We start from the raw sequence: 21,346 nt of genomic DNA on the forward strand, positions 1-21,346 counted from the left end.
AAATGCGGGTTTCCTTACTACTAAGTAAATTGCACATGGAAATATGCCTTCTTCCTGCAAAGGGAAGGATCTCTTTGCTCGGAAGTATCACACCTTGAAATGTATAACAAGCAGGCAGGAAATAAGAAAGGACACTCTTACAACCAGAATTACTCCTTGAGAAAGTAAAGTTAAAGAAAGTACATTGGTGCATTTTATTAATGTTTAGTAAAGCCTGCACATATGATGACTTCTTACCATTTGCCTGAAAAACGAGGAAGTGAAACCAATTTGCCTCTTAATTTAAATTGAGCCTCTCCTCTTGTTCTACAACCCATGAAGTGATCCAAGAAGCAAAAACTAGAGTTAAAGGGGAAGAGATATCATAATCCAAGATATAATGTATGGCTCTTGGATTAGTTCTTGGTTTAGGCCTCATGACCCAACAAATGCTGTCTGAATTATAGCAGTATATACTCAGACATTATTTTTAATACACTGACCCAATAATACATAAAAATAACATTGGAGGAAGCATAATAAACATGGTTTTAGTCTTTAAAAAAACGATCAGAAACCAACTGTCTTATATGCAACCTTCCCCCTGAAATGTTTCATCATAGAAAAGGTAAAAAAGTCATTAAGGCATCTAGTGAAAACAGTGCCTCACATAGACTGTACTTGCTTACTTGAACCAGTAAGGAAGTTAACAGAAATTAAACCAACTAAATGCAAAACACTTTAACAAATCAAAAAAAGAAAATATTGAATCACTAGGCATCACTAAGTTGGGTGATATTTCCAGGAGTTTGTGAAATCACACCCATACCCCCACACTCACACCACACATGAGTTGGGGCAGGGCTTCAAAAACCAAAAGCTGTAGCCTAACGCTGACCCTAGAATGATTCCTTTCTTGTCCTGTTGTGTACTTAAGGCTTTCCCAAGTATACTCACCATCAACTTTTTTTTAGAGCCTGTCAATATACTACATATTAAATGAATGACTGCTACAATATTCTAGATCTTCCACAAACTACAGTTAAGAATATAGAGGTGGGAAAATTTCCAATGATGAAGTATTCTTCTTTCTTTTCCATATATTCTTCTTAATAAATATTACTGCTGAGGCAATTAAGTCATTACTTATTGCTTGTTTTGTACTATAACAGGTGCCACAGGAATTTTATAAAGTACAGGTAATTAATTTTTTTCTAAATAACGGCTTTGTTGATATCACATATATACCCTACAACTCAGCCATTTAAAATGTAGAGTTCTGGCCGGACGTGGTGCCTCACACCTATAATCCCAGCACTTTGGGAGGCCAAAGGGGCAGATCACTTGAGGTCGAGTTTGACACCAGCCTGGCCAACATAGTGAAATCCTGTCTCTACTAAAAATACAAAAATTATCTGGGAGTGGCGGTGCATGCCTGTAATCCCAGCTACTTGGGAGGTTGAGGCAGGAGAATTGCTTGAACCCAGGATGAGGAGGTTGCAGTGAGCCAAGATCGCGCCACTGCATTCCAGCCTGGGAGACAGAGAAAGACTACATCTCAAAATAAATAAATAAATAAATAAAATGTAGAGTTCAATGATTTTTAGTATATACACAGATATGTGCAAGCATCATCACAATCCATTTTAGAACATTTCCATTTGGGTAATGAGACTTTTAAGGAGTTGTCAAATACCTAACTACTCAAAACATCACACTACTTAGAAAAGCTTGGCCGGGCACAGTGGCTCACGCCTGTAATCCCAGCACTTTGGGAGGCCAAGGCAGGCGGATCACCAGAGGTCAGGAGTTCGAAATCCGTCTGACCAACATGGTGAAACCCTGTCTCTACTAAAAATACAAAATCAGCCAGGCGTGGTGGGGCATGCCTGTAGTCCCAGCTACTCGGGAGGCTGAGGCAGGAGAATCCTTTGAACCTGCGAGGTGGAGGTTGCGGTGAGCTGAGATTGCGCCATTGCACTCCAGTCTGGGCAACAAGAGTGAAACTCTGTCTCAAAATAAATAAATAAATAAAATTAAAAAAAGATAGAAAAGCTTGCTGCTAAATGCATTCCTTCTTGTTTTGGCTTTCAAGTACAGTTGTCCCTTGGTATCAAGGGGATTGGTTCCAGGACAACCTCACCCCTCCACTGATACCAAAATCTGCAGATGCTTAGGGGCCCCATATATAAAATGGTATAGCATCTGCATACAAACTACACACATCCTCCTGTATACTTTAAATGATCTCTACATTACTTATAATACCTAATACAATGTAAATGCTATGTTAATAGTTGTTATACTGTATTGTTATTTAGGTTATTTTTATTGTTACTTATTTTTAAGTATTTTGCATCTGAGGTTGGTTGAATCCACACAGCCTATGGATTCAGAAGATCAACTATATATATTTATATGTGGGCTCTGATGTAACCGCTTTGTTCTTTCTCTATGTAACACATGACAGAGTTTGGATCGGATCCAACAGCCTATGAGATGCTATTGAAAAGTTCTGAGCAGGTAAGAACTTCAACATAGGACTCATGAAGAAGACACTGGCATGGCACAAACAGTTCAATTTTACAGGGAAGAAACACAACAAATAAATGGGACCAAAGCAAGCTACCGCAAGGCCCACACAGGAGGTAAGTGCCTGAAATTGTGTGGTGAAAATGGGCAAGAAGGAAGGACTTAATATTGAAAAGATAGAACAGGCAGGTTGTGGCTGTAGTCTGTGCTGCAGTGAGAGAAAGAGGAGACCAAGAAAGAAGCACGGCTTGAACCTGGGAATCCGAGAAAATGGGAGCACCTTTAGCACTACTGGAAGGTCCAGAAGGAAAACTGGCGAAGGGTGAAGCTGATAGGTCACTTTTAGCTGTGTTACGTTGTCAAACGCATTTCCAGGGCACACAGGCTAGAAGCGCAATTCTGGAAAGCTTCTTCCTGGGGCTTTGGAAGGGAAACGCTGCTAAGTATGCACAACTGAATATTCAAAGCAGGAGACAAAATCATCTGGATACTGGTTGATGGAAGGTTTTAGATGTGGTGGGAGGACCAGTGGAACTAAGCAGATGGGACTGACAGGGCCCCCTGCCCCTCTGCAATGTAGCAAATGGCTGCATGAAGGAGGAGAGGGCAGCCTTGAGGGTTCTCTGGGTGTGAGGGTCTGCCCAGGCTGACCTGGGAGAGACACCGGTACAAATCAAGTTTATCCCACCTTCCAGTGTCACTTCTTTCCCACTGTTCTCCTATATCAGGTGTATCCCCATGACCTTCCTAAGGATATGGAATGAGGGGCAAGGAAGGTTCTAAAAATGTTGAATAAATACACACATTTACAGTCTTTTATAGCAATGGCCATGAAACTCTACCTCAGAGCCTCCACTGGGCCAAAAGTAAATTTCCAAATTCTATTAATGCATGCAACGGCTACGCATGAGTCATGTGCCTTCAGTTTGATAAGAAAATTCTGATCCTGCAGCATGAAGAACTAAATATGTTTACTCAAACCTCACTAGGAATATTTTAGTCACCTTATTGAAAACTCATTTATTTTTACTAAAACTGAAGAGTACAGTTGATGTCCCAACCTATTGCTGACTATAAACTCATAAATTTCACCACCTTGAGATAGTATAAAGCATGAATAATTCTAAAATACTAAATAACTTCCCCCCTTTTCTCTCCCAATTCATCTCCAGAAATGAATAATACAGAAAGCACAGAAAAAAATAGAAAAAATCCAAACCACAAGTCAATAGCCATAACAGATAATCAACTGGGTGAAAAAACTCATTCTGGAACTTTGATTTCAACCTAATTTTAGAGTAAGTAATTATTCTGTCCAACAAGAATTAGCAAGAATCAAACAGATAATGCCATATACAGAATATTTTATAATCATAATATGTTGGGTGTTTTGAAACATGGCCATTGAACTCTTTTGCATATTAAAAATATAAGACTGTGTGGCAAGCCTGATTTCTGCACCCTCCCCTTTTAAACCAAATCCAAGAAAGTAGTTCTGATTGGGTTACCTCACAGTTATGTACTTGCTGATGTCCTGACACTTAATGATTAGGGTGATCATATAATTTATCATCCTAAAACAATAATTTCTAAGAGTAAAAGGGGTACTATTAAAATTATACTAGACAATATGTGTAAACCACAATAGTCCTAGGCAAACTGGGACATACATACGATCCTATTAAAAGTATTCTGGAATAGAAGAAGGTTGTAAAAGAGCATCTAAAAAGCTGAAGAGAAGTTATAAAGGTGAAGAATATAGGGCATGGAAAAAATCTGAATATTAGCAGTAGTACACAGTCCTAATATCCCTTATAGTGCATATTACAGATTATAAAAAGTGTATGAACTCCCATAACAAACAATCCTTTAAAAATAGGACCTAGGTTGGGCACAGCGGCTCACATCTGTAGTCCCAGCACTTTTAGGAGGCCAAAGCGAGTGGACTGCCTAAGCTCAGGAGTTTGAGATCAGCTTGGGCAACACGGCAAAGCCCCACCTCTACAAAGAAATACAAAAATTAGCTGGGCATGGTGGGCACCTGTGGTCCTAGCTACTTGGAAGGCTGAGGGGAGAGGATCACTTGAGCCTGGGAGGTCAAGGCTGCAGTGAGCAGAGATCACACCACTGCACTCCAGCCTGAGCGACAGAGATCCTGTCTCTTAAAAAAGAAAAATTAAATTAAATTTTAAAAAGGATCTAACACATTGGGAGAAAGTATCTGCAAAATACTACAAAGAGTTAATAGTGATGTATTTTAAAATTTGCAAGTCGGCTGCGCGTGGTGGCTCACGCCTGTAATCCCAGCACTTTGGGAGGCCGAGGCAGGCGGATCACGAGGTCAGGAGATCGAGACCATCCTGGCTAACACGGTGAAACCCCATCTCTACTAAAAATACAAAAAATTAGCCAGGCGTGGTGGCAGACGCCTGTAGTCCCAGCTACTTGGGAGACTGAGGCAGGAGAATGGCGTGAACCCAGGAGGAGCTTGCAGTGAGCCGAGATCACACCACTGCACTCCGGCCTGGGCGACAGAGCGAGACTCCGTCTCAAAAAAAAAAAAAATTTGCAAGTCATTTTTTTAAATCTCCCAATAAAGAAAAGGGCAATTGGAAAAAAAAGTAACAACTAAAAAATAATTTAGCTTCACAAGTATTAAAAGAATTAACAAATTCAAATGGCAATGACATAATATTTTTCAAGTATTAAATTGGCAAAGATGTTTTTAAATGCTCATATTTAGGATTTGGAAATCTAAGGCAAAATTGGAATTCTATACACCAGTGTGAGAAATACAAACAGCCACAAAGCTTTCTAAAAAAACTCAACAATAGCTACCATATCTTTTTTTTTTTTTTTTTTTTTTTTTGAGACAGAGTCTCGCTCTGTCACCCAGGCTGGAGTGCAGTGGCACAATCTTGGCTCAGTACAAGCTCTGCCTCCCGGGTTCACGCCATTCTCCTGCCTCAGCCTCCCAAGTAGCTGGGACTACAGGCACTCACCACCACACCCGGCTAATTTTTTGTATTTTTAGTAGAGACGGGGTTTCACCATGTTAGCCAGGATGGTCTCGATCTCCTGACCTCGTGATCCGCCTGCCTCGGCCTCCCAAAGTGCTGGGATTACTGGCGTGAGCCACCATGCCTGGCCAATAGCTACCATATCTTAAAATATTGTATATATTTCTGCTCCAGTGATGCCACTTTTAGCAACTTTCCCCAAGGAAATGCTCATGTATGTTGCAAATATTAGCTATTGGATGTGTATTCATAGTTGATTAAAAGCATCAAAAAATCAAAACCTAAACATTCAACAATAAGGAATGGGTAAAATAAATAACAGTCCATCCATATGATGAGAGACTACGCAACTAGGAGAAACAATGTTTTATTACGTTTAACTAAATAAAACTGTTGATAATATATTGCCAAATGCAAAGAGTGGACTGCAAATTCATATGTAAACCTCATACCAGTTCTGGAAAATGTGCACTTACATACAACATACATATACACATACACACACACACACACACACACACACACACACAGAGTATTATATAGAAAGAGGTAGGGTAGAAAAATCTATAATAAAGTGTTGAAAGTGATTATCTCTGGGTGGTAGGATGAGTAACTTCTCTTTTTCCTATTGCTAACTTATATTTTCCCAATTTAACAAATTAAAATGGTATATTTTGTAAAAATAAAACAGTTGTTAAGAAACTGGGAGACAAAAAAAAAGGTCTATCCCCTTACAAGGACTTTACGTCAAAGATGTAACAGAACTGGTAACAGAGTTAAAAGATCATGTTCTTTAAGTCAGAAGATGTGGAAGGTGAGGTAGTTTGGGGCTGTACTTGGAATTCCTCTAAGACCAGCCTTGTGAAGATAAAACTGAGATAAAATATACAAGAAAATGTCAGAGAGTGGTCAAGTATTATATGAAGGAATTTGAATATTATATAATGGAATGATTTTACTAGTGAGCCATTAGCAGAACATGTTTTGGGTTGAGTTGTTTTTCTTAATTCTGCAGTGATCCATCACTCTGCTTTGTGAGTACTGTGATATACTTGCAAAATGGTTGGCTGGACAGAGCAGAAACAGAACTGGCATGCTGGATGAAAACCACAGCCTTTACATTAGTAACCCTTGTCCTAATCAATGGAAACAAAAAATAATAAGGCATTCCCAATAGATTTCCTGGGAAACTCACCAAAAAGTAGAAAATCAATCAACACCCCACCACATATATTCCTCATAGTCCTTGACCTCAGGACCCTAAACACAGTAGAGGATCAAAGAAAAAAGGGTAATACATAATTATCTCAACTGCACCCCTTCAAATATCCACATGTAGAAAACTTTTAAAAATAAAGACACTTGAAATCTACCAGAATATGATCAATACCTGTGTCTGGCTTGTAAAAATACAGGTTATATTATCTTTTTGTCTGTATTTTACAAATTTCTAACAAGCATTTACAAATTAAATTTTAAGCAATCTTTGCAATCCTTGCAAATCTGCTGCACTTGGATCCAATAATTAACCAACTGGTTATGTGACTGTAAATGAGTGAATTTACCTTTCTGGTTTTCATTTATCATTAAATGGGCTGGGAATGATGACTTCTTAATGGACAGAAACAAAATCCATGAAAAAAGAGTACTATTTTTAGAAGTTCCACTAGTCCCAGTTAGCACTTAAGACTAATAACCTCACAAGGCAGATGTTGGGCATTGCAGAACCCATTTCTGACCTCAAAAGCTCTCAGGTCAACATAGATTTAAAGATTATTCTAACCCAGGGAACCAAGGAAAGGGCTCCCCTTAGGGGTTTTGGTTCCTGAGTAAAATTTGAGCCTCAAGATCATTTTAAAGCCAAGCTACAAACCACAAAAGAAACTTAAGAGATATTAACTACAGTATATACTGACACATGTTCAACGTGTCTTGAGAAAAGGAAAAATATGTTGTATCAGATTTGCAAATGTAACATGACATGGGCAAGAACACTGGGAATGTTAGTCCCTTTTCTGCGATTAAAATGCTTGACTTTCAGTAGTCACAGGAATAATATGGGTCACAATTCTCCCATATTTACAAGAGAGTCAGACTGGATAAACTCAAAAGTGTCCTCTCTTTCTATAATGATATAAATCTCTAGTATGCACATTCATGTGAGACCACTCTTAATTAAAGCTTGATTTCCTCTACTACACAAATTGGAAAAATAAATAAAGTACCTTTATCCTAGAAGTAACTAACTTTTTTTTTTTTTTTTTTTTGAGACGAAGTCTTGCTCTGTTGCCCAGGCTGGAGTGCAGTGGCGTGATCTTGGCTCACTGCAACCTCTGCCTCCTGGGTTCAAGCAATTCTCCTGCCTCAGCCTCCCAAGAGTAGCTGGGATTTACAGGTACACACCACCACGCCTGGCTAATTGTTGTATTTTTAGTAGAAATGTGGTTTTGCCATGATGGCCAGGCTGGTCTCCAACTCCCTACCTCAGGTGATCCACCCACCTCAGCCTCCCAAGGTGCTGGGATTACAGGCGTGAGACACAGTGCCTAGCCAGTGACTAACTTCTTATTTTAAAATTGTCCCATGTGGTGTTAGGCAACTACCAGAATACTGCTTTAGAAGAACATTCAATAGTGAGAAAATATGTTCCTCATATAGTAGAGGAGAAAACAGGCAGGCAGTATGAACGAATGATACCTGTTCAAAATCTACTGATTCATTCAGAATACATACATAATATTAACAATAGGATATCTGGCTAATGGCAATACTAGTACTTTTTTTCTTAATCTTTTCACTATTTCAAAAATTTGGTACATTTGAAAATAAATTACTTTTATAATCAAAAACTATAATAAAAGCATTTTAGAATTATTCCAGTGGGGCTCACAAATCTTCCGCCATACCAGATCACCTGGCTCCATCAACCAACCAATAGAGGCTGTTTTATGAAGCTGTGTATACAAGATGCAGGTTGTCACTTAAACCATTCATTTAAAACACTCAATCATCCTTGCACCATCAAGCTGCCTCACCCCATATATCCTCTTTAGACCAGAAACCAAACTATTCCTATTCCCTCCTCCACCAAACTTACCATTCAGCAATCTCTGAGGCCCCTCTGGTCAGGACCAATAGAAAATATGTTTGGGAGTAGGTGGAAGTTCATGGGACCCCTCACATAACTCTGTGAACCACCATTTCTTCCACTGAGGCATTGCTCCAACCTCTGTCACTCATTGTAACGCAAGAGAAATCTGGTCTGCCACTTTGACACTAACTTAGCTTGCCCAGTGTGAAATTAACTGTGTAAAGTACAGTAAAATATTCAGTGAACACAAGATGACACACTGCCTCTTTAAAGCAGCTGTGATTCCATAATTACCTGTTTGTGACTGGAGTGACAAGAAGATCTGAATAATTCAGGTATTCAGAGTCTAAATACTTTACGAAACAGCTAGTTCTGGAAGGATATAAATCCAAAGAGAGCAAAGGAAACAAGGGAGAGCCACTCTGCTCATGTGGGCTGTCCCATCCAAGAACACCAGGGGTCTCAACCCACCCCAGAGAATTCAGCAAGGCGGCTGGGGAAGCACAAAGGTCTGTCAGCTTTCCAGTTCCTTCTGAGTCTGTCTTCACAGTGCAACTTCCTTATTTGTTTGAAGTATTGTAAATTCCGAGAATATCAGGCACACCCATACTCAAATGTAAGTAGAAAAACACATCGCAAAGCCAAATACAAATTGGTTCTTGGGCTATTAATTGGGGATCAACCATCAGATAAGGCTGATTTTCTTCTTTAAGTGTTTAATGTGGCACCTTCACAAAAGAGATAACACTTTAAAAATCTATTTGCCAGCTTTGAAAATGTAGCACTCGAAACAGATATGAAGTAGCTATAAAGTTGCTTTACTCAAAAAGTAAGAAAATAAGTAGTTTAAAAAAAAAAAGAGAGAGAGAGATTTCTTAAATTCCACACTGCTTTGTTACCACTAAACTAAATGTACTGCCTCAGGTTGTGTCTGTCTGGGTTATGATTACATGCAAAACCTAGGCCAAAACGGCCCTCCATTATTTTATGCATGTGGCTTTTCAATAAAGTGTTTATTAGGAAAACAGAAAAAGCCTTCTTATTTTGGAAAATGCCTTAAAATGCTTAATTACCTAGGTTAGAGGTAAGTTACATACTCACGGATGAAAAATATATCCTCTTAGGGAAAAAAACCCGGTTGCCCTAATTATACATGGATGATCTAATTAAACTGTCATTCACAATTCATTAAAGCTATTAATAAATCATAAATGGGCAAAAGGGATAATATAGTTAAATTTATAGGAGCATTAAGACCTATTAAAGGCAGCCAAGTACTAGTGGTGAAGTTCCCTAAGAACATGAACTTTACACCTCATCCAAGGGACCCTTAGAGGCCGCATCTAAAGGCTCTAGACTGCCTCCTCGTTTATAAATGAGGAAACTGAGGTCTACTGAAGTTATGCGAATCACCCAAGTTTACATCCTCTAACTTTCCCACTACTTATAAGGTTGCCACACTTCCTGAATTGCAGGCATTTCTTCAGTCCTAAACAGAAAATGCTAGCATGCCTTGCTACTTTAAGTGGAGGACGAGAGCTTGATAATCATTCCTGGAATAGTTCACAGAACAAAATATTAGATGGGAAGTTAACTGACGCAGAGGAGAGAGGACCAAATGGTGAAGTGGTAACATCACTACCTACAGAACAACCACCATGCTGCTAGTGGATACTGCAAGAAGAGGGAAGCAACAGGAACTAAAGAAAAACAGAAACATTTTGTGAAGTCTGATGTGTCCAGAAAAAGGGTTCCTAGGAATTTCTTGGTGAGTAAAATATCCTTATTAGTAATCTACCTGTTGACAAAAGAAATTTTTGCTTAAACTAAGAGAATCACACCGCCAACCAAAACAGCAGAGTAACCACTATGTCAATAAAGGATTGAGAATAAGCAGAACATTTTCCAGCTCTATAAATAATATGTTTTCTTCCTCTTAAGATTCCACATTTCCAAAAACCCCAAAAACACCCAGGCAAAGGAAACTCCATCAAAAGCACATTACGTCTTAGCACTAGTCAGTCAGTGCCTGCACCCCACAAACCAACGTGCAAAACCTGGGCGTATGACCCAGCAGTCGTGCTCCACCACTGACTGCTGGAAAAACCAGTCTCTTCAAATAGGCAATGCAGAATAAGACAAAAATAAAATAAAATAAAATGAAACCTTCTCTGTATTGTTGTTAACTGCAGACTTTATTTTACACAGTAACAGTGTATTTATGATGCCTTAAAGCAGTTGCTATACTGATCAACAGTAACACATGGGTTAAAGCCCAGGGTCTCAGATTCAGGTACTACCACTAGCTAGGTAGCTTTGAGCAAGTTAAGGGACCTGTCACTTTCTTCATCTGCAAAATGAGGATAATGATGCCTAGCTCCCAGGGTTTGTTTGCAAAAAATACAGGTAGAGCCCTTAGCAGTGACTGCCACAAAATAAATTCTGTAACTTAATATTATGGCAAATAAAGCCATTCACAATAAAGCCTCATTTGCCCTCTCCGGGCTACGCCCAACTTCTCCCGAGTAACAAGCTATGTTCTTTCAGACCTTCAGGCTTTTTACTTCCCTTTCCCCAAATATCCTTCTCTGCTGGGCAAAACCTCCCCCATTCTTGTCCTTTAAGTTGGCCAACTCCCCAGAGGCCAGCTGGCTGCTCCTTCTATGTCTATTATGTGATTACATTTGGATTATAATTACTTATGTAACAAGAAAGACATTTATTTACTGGAATGAGGGGGAAGGGCGGGGACCAGCCTATCCAGGCTATTTCCACAAGGAGGCAAGCAGTGAGCCCTGGGCTGGACTGTACTTCCCAGGGGCACAGGCTGTGGGGAGGGCCCCAACTTAAAATGAAGAGAGGACAAGTTTTCAAAAACACCATAAGCATGACTCTGCCCTATGCCAGTGCCATCCCATGTTATCTCTAAATTTACTAAACTTCACAAAAGCCATGTGTGACTGGTTGTGTATGCATGTGTGGGTACAAGAAACAGAAGTGTGTGACACGAGGCTATCTGGGAAGGAATCTGAAATGTCTAAAGCACTCAACTGGTGTTCAATCTGTTTCACCAAAATGTTAGAAGGGCAGCTATTACCCATACACGCCCCTTTATTTCCCCCACAACAATGAAATTCCCATGGCTGGAGAGACAGTAAGTAGGCAGAATGGTTTAGAACAGTGCTTCTGAAGCTTGACTGTGCATTCGAATGTCCTGGGAACATTATTAAAACACACATTCTGATTCTGCAGTTCTGGGGTGGAGCATGAGATTCTGCATGTCTAACCAGGGGCCAGATGATGCCAAGACTTCAGCGCCATGGAAGCAGCCTGGTCTCAGAGCACAGGTGTCAGAGCCATAAGGCCTCTGTTCACAGCCCAGCTACTTAACAGCTGTGGGACCTAGAGCAACTTACTTAAAATCTCTGGGCCTCTTTTTCCACCACCCATAAAAAGAAGAAAACAGGAGCACCTACTTCATAGGGTGGTTCTTGAGGATTAAATGAATGAACATGTGTGAAGGTAGCTAGAAGAATACGTGGCACAAGAAAGTGTTAGATAGGTGTTAACTATTGTTATTAATATTTATTTCTGAATATCTCCTATACCTATCATACAAAGGAACAATTCAAAACGGCATAAATGTTTTTGAATAAAATAATGTTATTTGTGAATTAACATGTTTATAAGATAGTATAAACAATTAACAAAATAGTGCCTATATTAAATCCTCAGAGGGCCTAAATGTAGTAAAAGATAGGTAATATTTAAAACTATAGTCATTTTAAACCGATGAAGAATTGCATCCAAATCTTGCTCCTCGCAGAAACCTCACTGGACTGCAGGCTCACTATCCCAACACAGGACACAAACTGCTAGCACTCATCAGTCAGAGATGGCCTTTTACCCTTTTCCAGCAAAGAAAGGGAGACTGAGGCCTGACATGGGACTACTCAGAAAGCGGGGGACCTAGCGGTAGGGATGGAGGAGGACATGGATGGAGGAGGACACAGAGTGGGGGCAGATGACTGTGGGGTCCAGCCAGGAGGGCAGCCTAGGCCTGTGCATGCGAGAATTAACACAGCGTCCTAAGAAGTGGGCAGAGCACAGCAGAAAGAACAACCGCTACTGTTGACTGAACATCCATTATTCGTTAGGCCCAAATCATGCCATTCATCCTATAAATAACCCTGCGAGGTAAATTTTATTTTCCTGATTCTGCAGCCTGGGAAGCCTCCCTAGCATTGTTTAGGAGATTTATTATCCTTTTTAAATGAATATTCCTACAGCCACTGAACCTGGACCCTCAGGACATGAACAGACAAACACCTGACCAAGAACCAACAGCTCCGTGTGAAGCATCTGCCCCTAGATACTTTCCATTTGGGAGTCACATTGGAACTTGGTGTCGGTTCCTCCGCCCACAATGTCTTGATACAGACAGCCCACTTCTCCCACAAGACTGTAACTCCTTTCAGGTGCCCCAGGGTCTCCCCAAGAGGATCTCACACATGCCTTGAGGCCTGTGTTCAATCAATTCCCTTGCATTTACTGAAGCAGCCACCTTCTTATGATAACAGACAGAAAATTCATATTATTAAAATACAAAATGAGGACACTGACACTGAGAGGTTAAATACCTGGCCTGAACCCAAAGAAATACTAAGCGGCAAGACTGGTATGTGAACCCAGGACACCACCAGGCTGTAGAGCAACAGCCACACGCCATGAGGCTAGAAGCAAAGATAGCTCAGCCCTGGTGCAGAGGCAAGTTCAAGGATGGAACTTCAGTCCTTAGGGGCAGAAATGAATGTGGTGGCAACACAAGGCTCAGAGGCCACTGGGGGGTGAGACAGATTGTCACAGCAGTATTCCACAATGGGAACCAAAGCAGAATTCAAATTCTGAATCTCTTGGGAGAAACAGGGGCTTCGGAATACTCCTGGGGCTGAGAGAGGGCTCCCAGCAAATATGAACTTGGTTAGCATGGACCCCAACACGAGTGAGCAGTAGTGCCGGCCACACAAGTCCCAAAGCCCTTGGTTGGAGTTAATGAGGGAACGGCAGCAGCTGGGGCGGAGCCACAACCAGTATCTCAGCCCTAGACCCGAGAGCTCTGGAAAATTGGCATAGGTGAGCTAGAGGAAGGGAAAGACCTATTGCTCTGTCTGCAGGAAAAGATGTGGGGCTAACACCAGGTCTACCAGAGCTGGGAGCTTCATTTTATTTTTAAAGGGAAATATTAGAGATTCACATGCAGATTCTCCTTGTGGGCAGGAAACTTTTCCATATTTCCCGTATCTTTATTCATATTCTAACTCAATGAAAGCTCCACCTTGGTTCAGAATCCTATTCTCCAATTCCCCCTTGAATTTCCTGCAATCTGGTTTTTGTCTTGAATCCTTGGAAGAAGCTATCCTCAAAAAAGATTCCCGATCCATGCAGCCAAGTCTTGCTCCATCTGGTGTAAAACAACCCTCACATAATCCCCCCTCCTCCAGCTCCATTCCCTCTTCCTGTACTTTATTTCTCACAGATGAACCTTCCTATTTACCCTGACTCTTCTCTTATCAAAAAACTTATCATATCTGGGTTAAACTACATACTATAATGTTCTTACCGGGTTCCCTTCCTGAAACTTTGCTTCTCTGGAGGCAATTAGAAATGATTCCATTAAGCTCATATTCATGTGCTGGTCAGCTCTAAACTCATCATCAAATTCTCAATTCCTTACAAAGGGAATTTCCCATTTGGGGGAAGTAACTCATTTTCTAGCTGCGGTATATTATTAAGCTTGCTCACTTCTTAGTGCTGATTCTTCCCTGATTTGCTTCTGTGCCTCCACGCTACATGGCTGTCACTACCTGATGCAGGAAAACAGGTTACAACACATTTTTGTCCCATCCTTGAACACACACACCAGCAGCCGTTTGCTCCCACAAGCCTTCCCCATTCAGAATACAGCTACCTTCCCATGCTCGTTTCTGCAACCTATTGCCCATCTACTAAAGTTCCAATATCTGCTTTCTCATTAATGAAAAACAAAAACATCTGTACTGATAAACAAGAAAATGTTTACAGGTAGTTATCTCTAGGGAGGAAATGGGGAAGGGGAAGGAAGCTTCACTTCTCATTTCATTTATTTCTGTGCCATCTGAAATTTTAATGAGCACGCACAGCATTTGTTTTTCACTAAACACTTTTTATGAAAGAAACCAGTTAGTATTAAAAACACAGGTACAAGGATAATCACTACAATGTTCTCATGGCTGGGGGAATAAAACAGGGTAGAAAATAATAGGTAGAAAGCAGAAACACATAAATCAATCAATAAATACGGCCTTGATGTAATAAATAAGACACATCTATAAAACATAATACTGCAGAGCTGCTAAAAATACTATATTGTCATTGAAAACATCTATATTTAAAAAGGTTATAAAATAACTTTTTAATTTAAAAAAAGCTACATTCTTTAGATAAGATTAAAAACACTATGAGGCCAAGATGTATATCCTGTATCTTCACCCCAGTATACTTTGTTTAGGGCACATTTATAAAATATGAATACTGAACGCAGTTAAGTGTTCATTTTTTTTTTTTTTTTTGAGACAGAATCTCACTCTGTCACCTAGGCTGGAGTGCAGTGGTGTAATCTCAGCTCACTTCAACCTCCGCCTCCTGGGTTCAAGCGATTCTCCTGCCTCAGCCTCCCTAGTAGCTGGAATTACAGGCTCACGCCACCATGCCCGGCTAATTTTTCTATTTTTAGTAGAGACGGGGTTTCTCCATGTTGGCCAGGCTGGTCTTGAACTCCTGGTCTCAAGTGATCTGCCCGCCTTGGCCTCCCAAACTGCTGGGATTACAGGTGTGAGCCACTTCATCCAGCCCATTCACTTATTTTAATAAATCAGTTATTGCTAAAGATATGTTTGGACTCATCTTTCACAAATGCCACAGGTATTTGTGAAAATCAGTCAAGCTTTATAGTTTATTTACTTATTTAGTTTGTTTTTACAAGACAAATTAGTCAACTTTATAGTTTATTTACTTAGCTGTGTACCTAAAAATGTAATCATATAAATGGTCAACCTCTCTTTGTAAAGTCTGATTTGTTCTCAGTCCATGGTTGGAATAGGTCCCTCAACCTGAACACCACAGAAGGGGTTACTTTAAGGAGGAGAGGTTGCATAGATGAGCTCCAAGGCCTTTCCACCACCCAACCTTACGATTCTCTCTGTTCCATTTGCGGGAAGGTGGTGAAGGGGGTCATCTCGATGAGTTATCAGATTCAAGAGATGTGAATGATCTCAAAGTTCACATTTCAAATTTTCCTAAATAAGCTTGTTCAATATTCACTCTGTCCCTAGGATCAGTGCATGTGACGCAAAGCAGGTCCACAGACCTAGGACATGGAACACAGCATCCATTCCCATGAATCTCAGGCCTTCAATTACAGGGAATGTCTGCTCCTTACCCTCATTCCGTCTAGCTTCAGCCGAAAGGCATTCTGATGACCAGCAGGATAATCATGAGTGGGCAAAAAGACAAAACTCATATTCAATTCCCTGTTCTTAAAAAACATTTCCTGGGAAGCCTGAAATTGAGGTTTGGGTAGTATCTGTATTTTCTATTTCTCTAACCCACTTAACAAAGTGAGAAAATATGCCCAAAGGTGGGTTGATTTGAAGCAGGAAATATACTCAGTTTTTATATTTAAAATAACATTGTTGTTGTTGTTGTTGTTCTAAAGTTACACTGGAGTGGAATATGACCCAACAGTTCTACAAAACAGAAAAGAAATGGAAGAAACCTTTTTAATTGTACCTTCAAAATTTTTCCCTGCGTATGTCGAATCCATAATATTAAAACAGTACAAAGAATACTTGTTTTATAAGAAGTTGTCACTTCTATCTTCCAACTTTTAGTCATTCTATAACAAAAATATTGATGACACAAATAATAAAAAAGTAAATAAGTATGTTAGCAGTATCCAACTGTGCTGTTACTCCAAACTTTATTCTTAAGTTTATTACATTTTGTTTTCAAATGATTGCCTTAGAACAGTTAAGAAATGAAGAAAAATTAAGAATTGTAGAAAAAAGTTAAGTTTTAACTTTCATCAAGTTACTCCTTATTTATTAAATTTCAATGCAAAATAGCCATTAGGCATTTATCTAGCATCTTCCAAATTCAGTTTACCATGCTAAATCAGAAAGTGTCAGTTGACTACTAAACCCAACATCTGTTTCACTCCTTGTATTGCTTAATTATTCATTGGTAAATGTCTAAGAAGCCCATTAATAAATAATAAAACAAAATATCAGGTTTCATGCTAGTGACTCATATCAAGACAAGAATGAAACTGGGAAAACATGAAAAACACTTCCAAAAAAGAAAGCAGGGAAATATTAAGTATGTTTTTGAGAATCCTATAAACATCAGCAATTGTTGTCGTTAATTCACTACACAGAGGTTTGAATAAACACAGAAAACTTGTTTTCAAGCTACATTATTGATAAAATAATACACTCCAATAAAGTATCATGTTGTGTTCAGTTCCAAGTACAGCAGCTCTGTGAAGCCTACCAGGCTGGAAATCGTTGCTAACAATTTGGACGTGGAGAAACAGAGGTCCCAAGAGGTTAGGTAAGGCCAAGTGCTCCTAAGCTGCTGCTGCTGGTCTGGGAGTTACACCCAGCCTATCTGAAAGGTGCCCTCAGCATAGCCCATCCCAGGAAATGTAGGACCAGGTCTATTTACACAAGTTCTTGAGATGATGTGAAAGTGCATTTAAGTGCAAGAACCCCTAATTAGTTCATGTCTCTCAACAAAATCATCTCTGGGTGTTTATGTTATTTTCATGTTTATGATACAAAGAAAATGATTTGTATGCTTTGAAAATCATTCAGTGTCTTTAAGACAGTATCTAAAAGTTGGTGTAAACTGGATTACAAAATTGCATGGAGGAGAGGTGTGTTTTCCCCTTGGACCTTTCCCAGAACAAAATCTAATGAAGGCAAGCCTTGCAGTATACACATATGAAGGGGATGAGCTGGAATTAGAAATGGCTTCAAGGGCCCGGCGAAGGTCTCCCAAAAGGCACTACCAGGCAGTGAATCCCTGCACACCCAAACCTAGTGGCAGGCCTTCTTTCTTAACACAAAAACAAAATATGAACAGATACTTCATCTGTGACTGCTTTGTTAAGTAATCCTCTTACGGTATTTAATCTGCCAGTGTTTGAACAGATCATAAATGTTGTGGCTATCAAAACTAAGGAAGTAAATCAAATACAGCTGCTGGCAATGAGAACCAAGTAACAGTTACAAAGAACTCTGCACAGGTGACTGACCCAGCCTTCTGCCTGCTGCCAGCACAGACAATTTGGCCCCTAAAATTTATCATCCCCAACACTGTTATCTTCCTTCATTGACCAAATATTTAATTATCTATTCCTATCAAATTAAAAAATCAAGTCACAAATATTTTGTATCCCACTTTACCAAGTGGCATAAAAACATTATATTTTCTTCCAGAAAAAGGTTTAAGATGTCTTTGAAACTCCACCATGAAAACTGTTTCATTTCCTTATCATCTCTGTTTATCACGTGATCCTGAAAAGTCCAATTTCACCCTTTGCACACATTTGATACTGGGAAGTAAGTAATGCCATCACGTACACAGCATTCAGCTGAGTTTCACTGCAAGAGGCACTGTAACTAGATGACTATGCTCTCTGGAATATTTTGGACTATTTTTCCTTCCTAATTTGTTCAGCTCAACCATGTGCCAAATGGTGTTAGAGAATTCCTGTTAAGGAGAAGTCATCTTCCTTTCACATAGTAAGTGTCAAAGCAAAAGAAGGTGTGCTAATACGATGTCAACCTAGGCACAGCACCACCATAGTACGGCTTAAGGAACAGAAGAACTGAGAGCACTACAATTTTTAGATTTGTGTTTCAGAAGCATCTTGATGCTTGATAAAACAGGAGAACGATACAAAGAGTCACGCTGTTGGGCACACCCACTGTGTCACCTCCTCCATGCCTCATAATTTCCTGGCCAGTTTAACATCAAATCTTAATTAATTCAGATCAGCACTCAACAAAGCATGCTATATTTCAAAGAATGTGAGAGTTTAATGACACAAAATTGAGATTCCAGAGCTGCAAAAGGTCTTCAAGATCCTCTACCTGAATTCCTCATTTATTAAAGACATAAGCTAAGGCACAGAGCTATTAAGAGATCAGACTACACCCACAGAGCTGGCTAATGGCCTGGCAAAAGGGTCTCCTGAATCTTGCAACGGCGCTATTAAGCTGACAAAACATCACCAGTCATTCCTGTGTTAACCACCAACACAATAACAAAAACCTTCTGAGGAAGGCAATAGTAGTCACCAGAGAAAATTCCATATTAGCACTCTGGGTAACATGTTCAATTTTCATTAACTTTGTTCTTGACCACTGCATGATTTCTGTTAAACCAGGCCTCTCCTGCATAACCACCGAATAGTAACTGGCCAGATCATAAGCCTGAAGTAGTTTAAGATACACGTATGACACACTTTACATTGGCAAAGCTAAGAATGTTCGAACTCCACAGCAGTTGCTCCAAGATAAGTGGGAGTGGGGAGGCTTTCAAGAATCTTTTTTTTGTTTTTTTGAGATGGAGTCTCACTCTGTTGCCCAGGCTGGAGTGCGGTGGCACGATCTTGGCTCACTGCAACCCCTGCCGCCCAGGTTCAAGCAATTCTCCTGCCTCAGCCTCCCGAGTAGCTGGGATTACAGGTGCCTGCCACTGCGCCCAGCTAATTTTTGTATTTTTAAGAGAGACGGGATTTCACCATCTTGGCCAGGCTGGTTTTGAACTCCTGACCTTGTGATCCACCTGCCTCGGCCTCCCAAAGTGCTGGGATTACAGGCGTGAGCCACTGCGCCCAGCCAAGAATGTTTACTCCTTAGTGAAATCATGAAAGAAAATAGGAAAGTTATATAACTGCATTTAAGCACTTTTTATACATAATGCTATACTTTGTGTCTACTCCTATGCGAAACAAATTTCAGTGATAGTAACATTAAGAGTTCTATTAATGCAAAATTTGGTAAACCAAGAATTTTGCTCAGTAATTCTCAAAAAGCTCAATTCATTAAAATTTGACTAGTATAAATATGAAAGATCAAAATAGGTATTTAATTTGCCTACTTGAAATCACTTAGTAGATTAATTTTATGAATTAATCTAAACTCTTTTGATAGCTATTATAAACCTTTAGCTTTACAGGAACATTAACTCTAAACCTTTAGATTTACAGGACTTCAAGTGCTCTCTAGTATAACTCTGACTAAATATTCAGCAGACTTTCTGCATTAGGTTTGTCCAAAATCATTATCACATAAAACTGTCTGACACACTGATGACAGGAATCACTCATTTCAAGACCAAGAGGTGATGTTTCTCTTCCGATGGCAATTCCTGCCACGGCAATTTCTTGGCTATCTTAGTGGGTCTATGAATAGGGCACATACATAATAAATAAAACCCTACATGTGAAACATTTTTGATTTATTTTTTTAAAAGAAATATTGTCTTTTTTGTTATGAAATAGTAATAGCAATAATATGTGTACTGAGCACTTTCTATTTACCAGGACTTATTCTAAAGTGTTTTATATATGTTAATTAGTGTAACCCTCCCCAGAACCTTATAAAGTTAGATAATATTACTATTTTACATAGAAATCCAGTATCATTTCATCTTACACTAATTAGACCCCAAAATTGAAGCCGAAATGTATAGGCCCTAAAGAGAGGGAATTTGAAGGGAACTACTAGAAAAACAATTCTTGATTACTTGTACAAATTTAAGATTCCTAGCTATCGTGTTATGACCCTGTTGTGATCCTGTTATTCACTACAAATGCCCAGCTTCCTTTTTCATGTCCTTGGAATGCAGGAAGAGCTAGGAAAATGGCTTCCAAATCCAGAAGACTAATATTACCCTTTTAGTATAGGATCCCTCACTTTCAAAGCCATATATCCTACGGGAAGGAACATGAATCCCAGGGCACTGCAACCCTCTTGGATTAGCACTGCCTCAGTCATCGAGTCTCTTCTCAGCATTCCAAATTCTAATATATAGCCTCTCTTCAATGGTGAGTACAGAGCCCCAGGAAGGGGGAGGAGGGAAAATACCTGCTCCCAACTCAGCTAAAGGAAGAGAACTTGAGTAAACTAACTGTAGGGGCATGGAGGTGGAGGGGACCATTTCCTCTGCATATGCAATATGTACTCAACATTGAATGAGAGCCCTTCCTGTGCACTGCGGGGCTCCAGGGACACACTGTCTCTTTACTTAAAGACAGCAGGTGAGAGAGTTCTATAACACCTGAATGATACAAAAAGCCAAATTCAAGGAAGCATCATTTATTTGGGGTTTGAAATAGTAATGTGTCTAGGTGATCCTGATGGACAAGCAAAGGGACCATGTAAGAATATTCTGAAGCAGTACTTAGGATAACTAATAAAGTAGCCTCATTTAAGAGTACAGCCCGGAACAGAATGATAGAAATAAATGCTGGCAATGTAAAAACTTAATAATAGGCTGGGTGCGGTGGCTCACGCCTGTCATCCTAGCACTTGGGGAGGCCGAGGCAGGCGGTCACGAGGTCAGAAATTCGAGACCAGTCTGGCCAACATAGTGAAACCCCTTCTCTACTAAA

General features: G+C 39.8%; 1 protein-coding gene across 3 annotated transcripts in view; it reads right to left on the reverse strand.

Moving 5' to 3' along the window:
* GNAQ (G protein subunit alpha q) overlaps nt 1–21,346 on the reverse strand; it is a 312,313-nt gene that overhangs the window by 216,318 nt on the left and 74,649 nt on the right. The window contains exons 1-2 of one of the 3 annotated variants that reach the window (XM_063787785.1): nt 8,629–11,308; nt 6,727–6,791 (exon numbers count right to left, since the gene is read on the reverse strand). The exons of the other annotated variants lie outside the window; for them this stretch is intronic. The gene's annotated coding sequence lies outside the window, so the exon portion shown is untranslated. Of the gene's footprint in view, nt 1–6,726; nt 6,792–8,628; nt 11,309–21,346 lie in introns of those variants that run through there. 3 annotated transcript variants of the gene reach the window in all.

Source organism: Pan troglodytes, chromosome 11 (assembly GCF_028858775.2).
Source record: "Pan troglodytes isolate AG18354 chromosome 11, NHGRI_mPanTro3-v2.0_pri, whole genome shotgun sequence".
NCBI classification, from domain to species: domain Eukaryota; kingdom Metazoa; phylum Chordata; class Mammalia; order Primates; family Hominidae; genus Pan; species Pan troglodytes.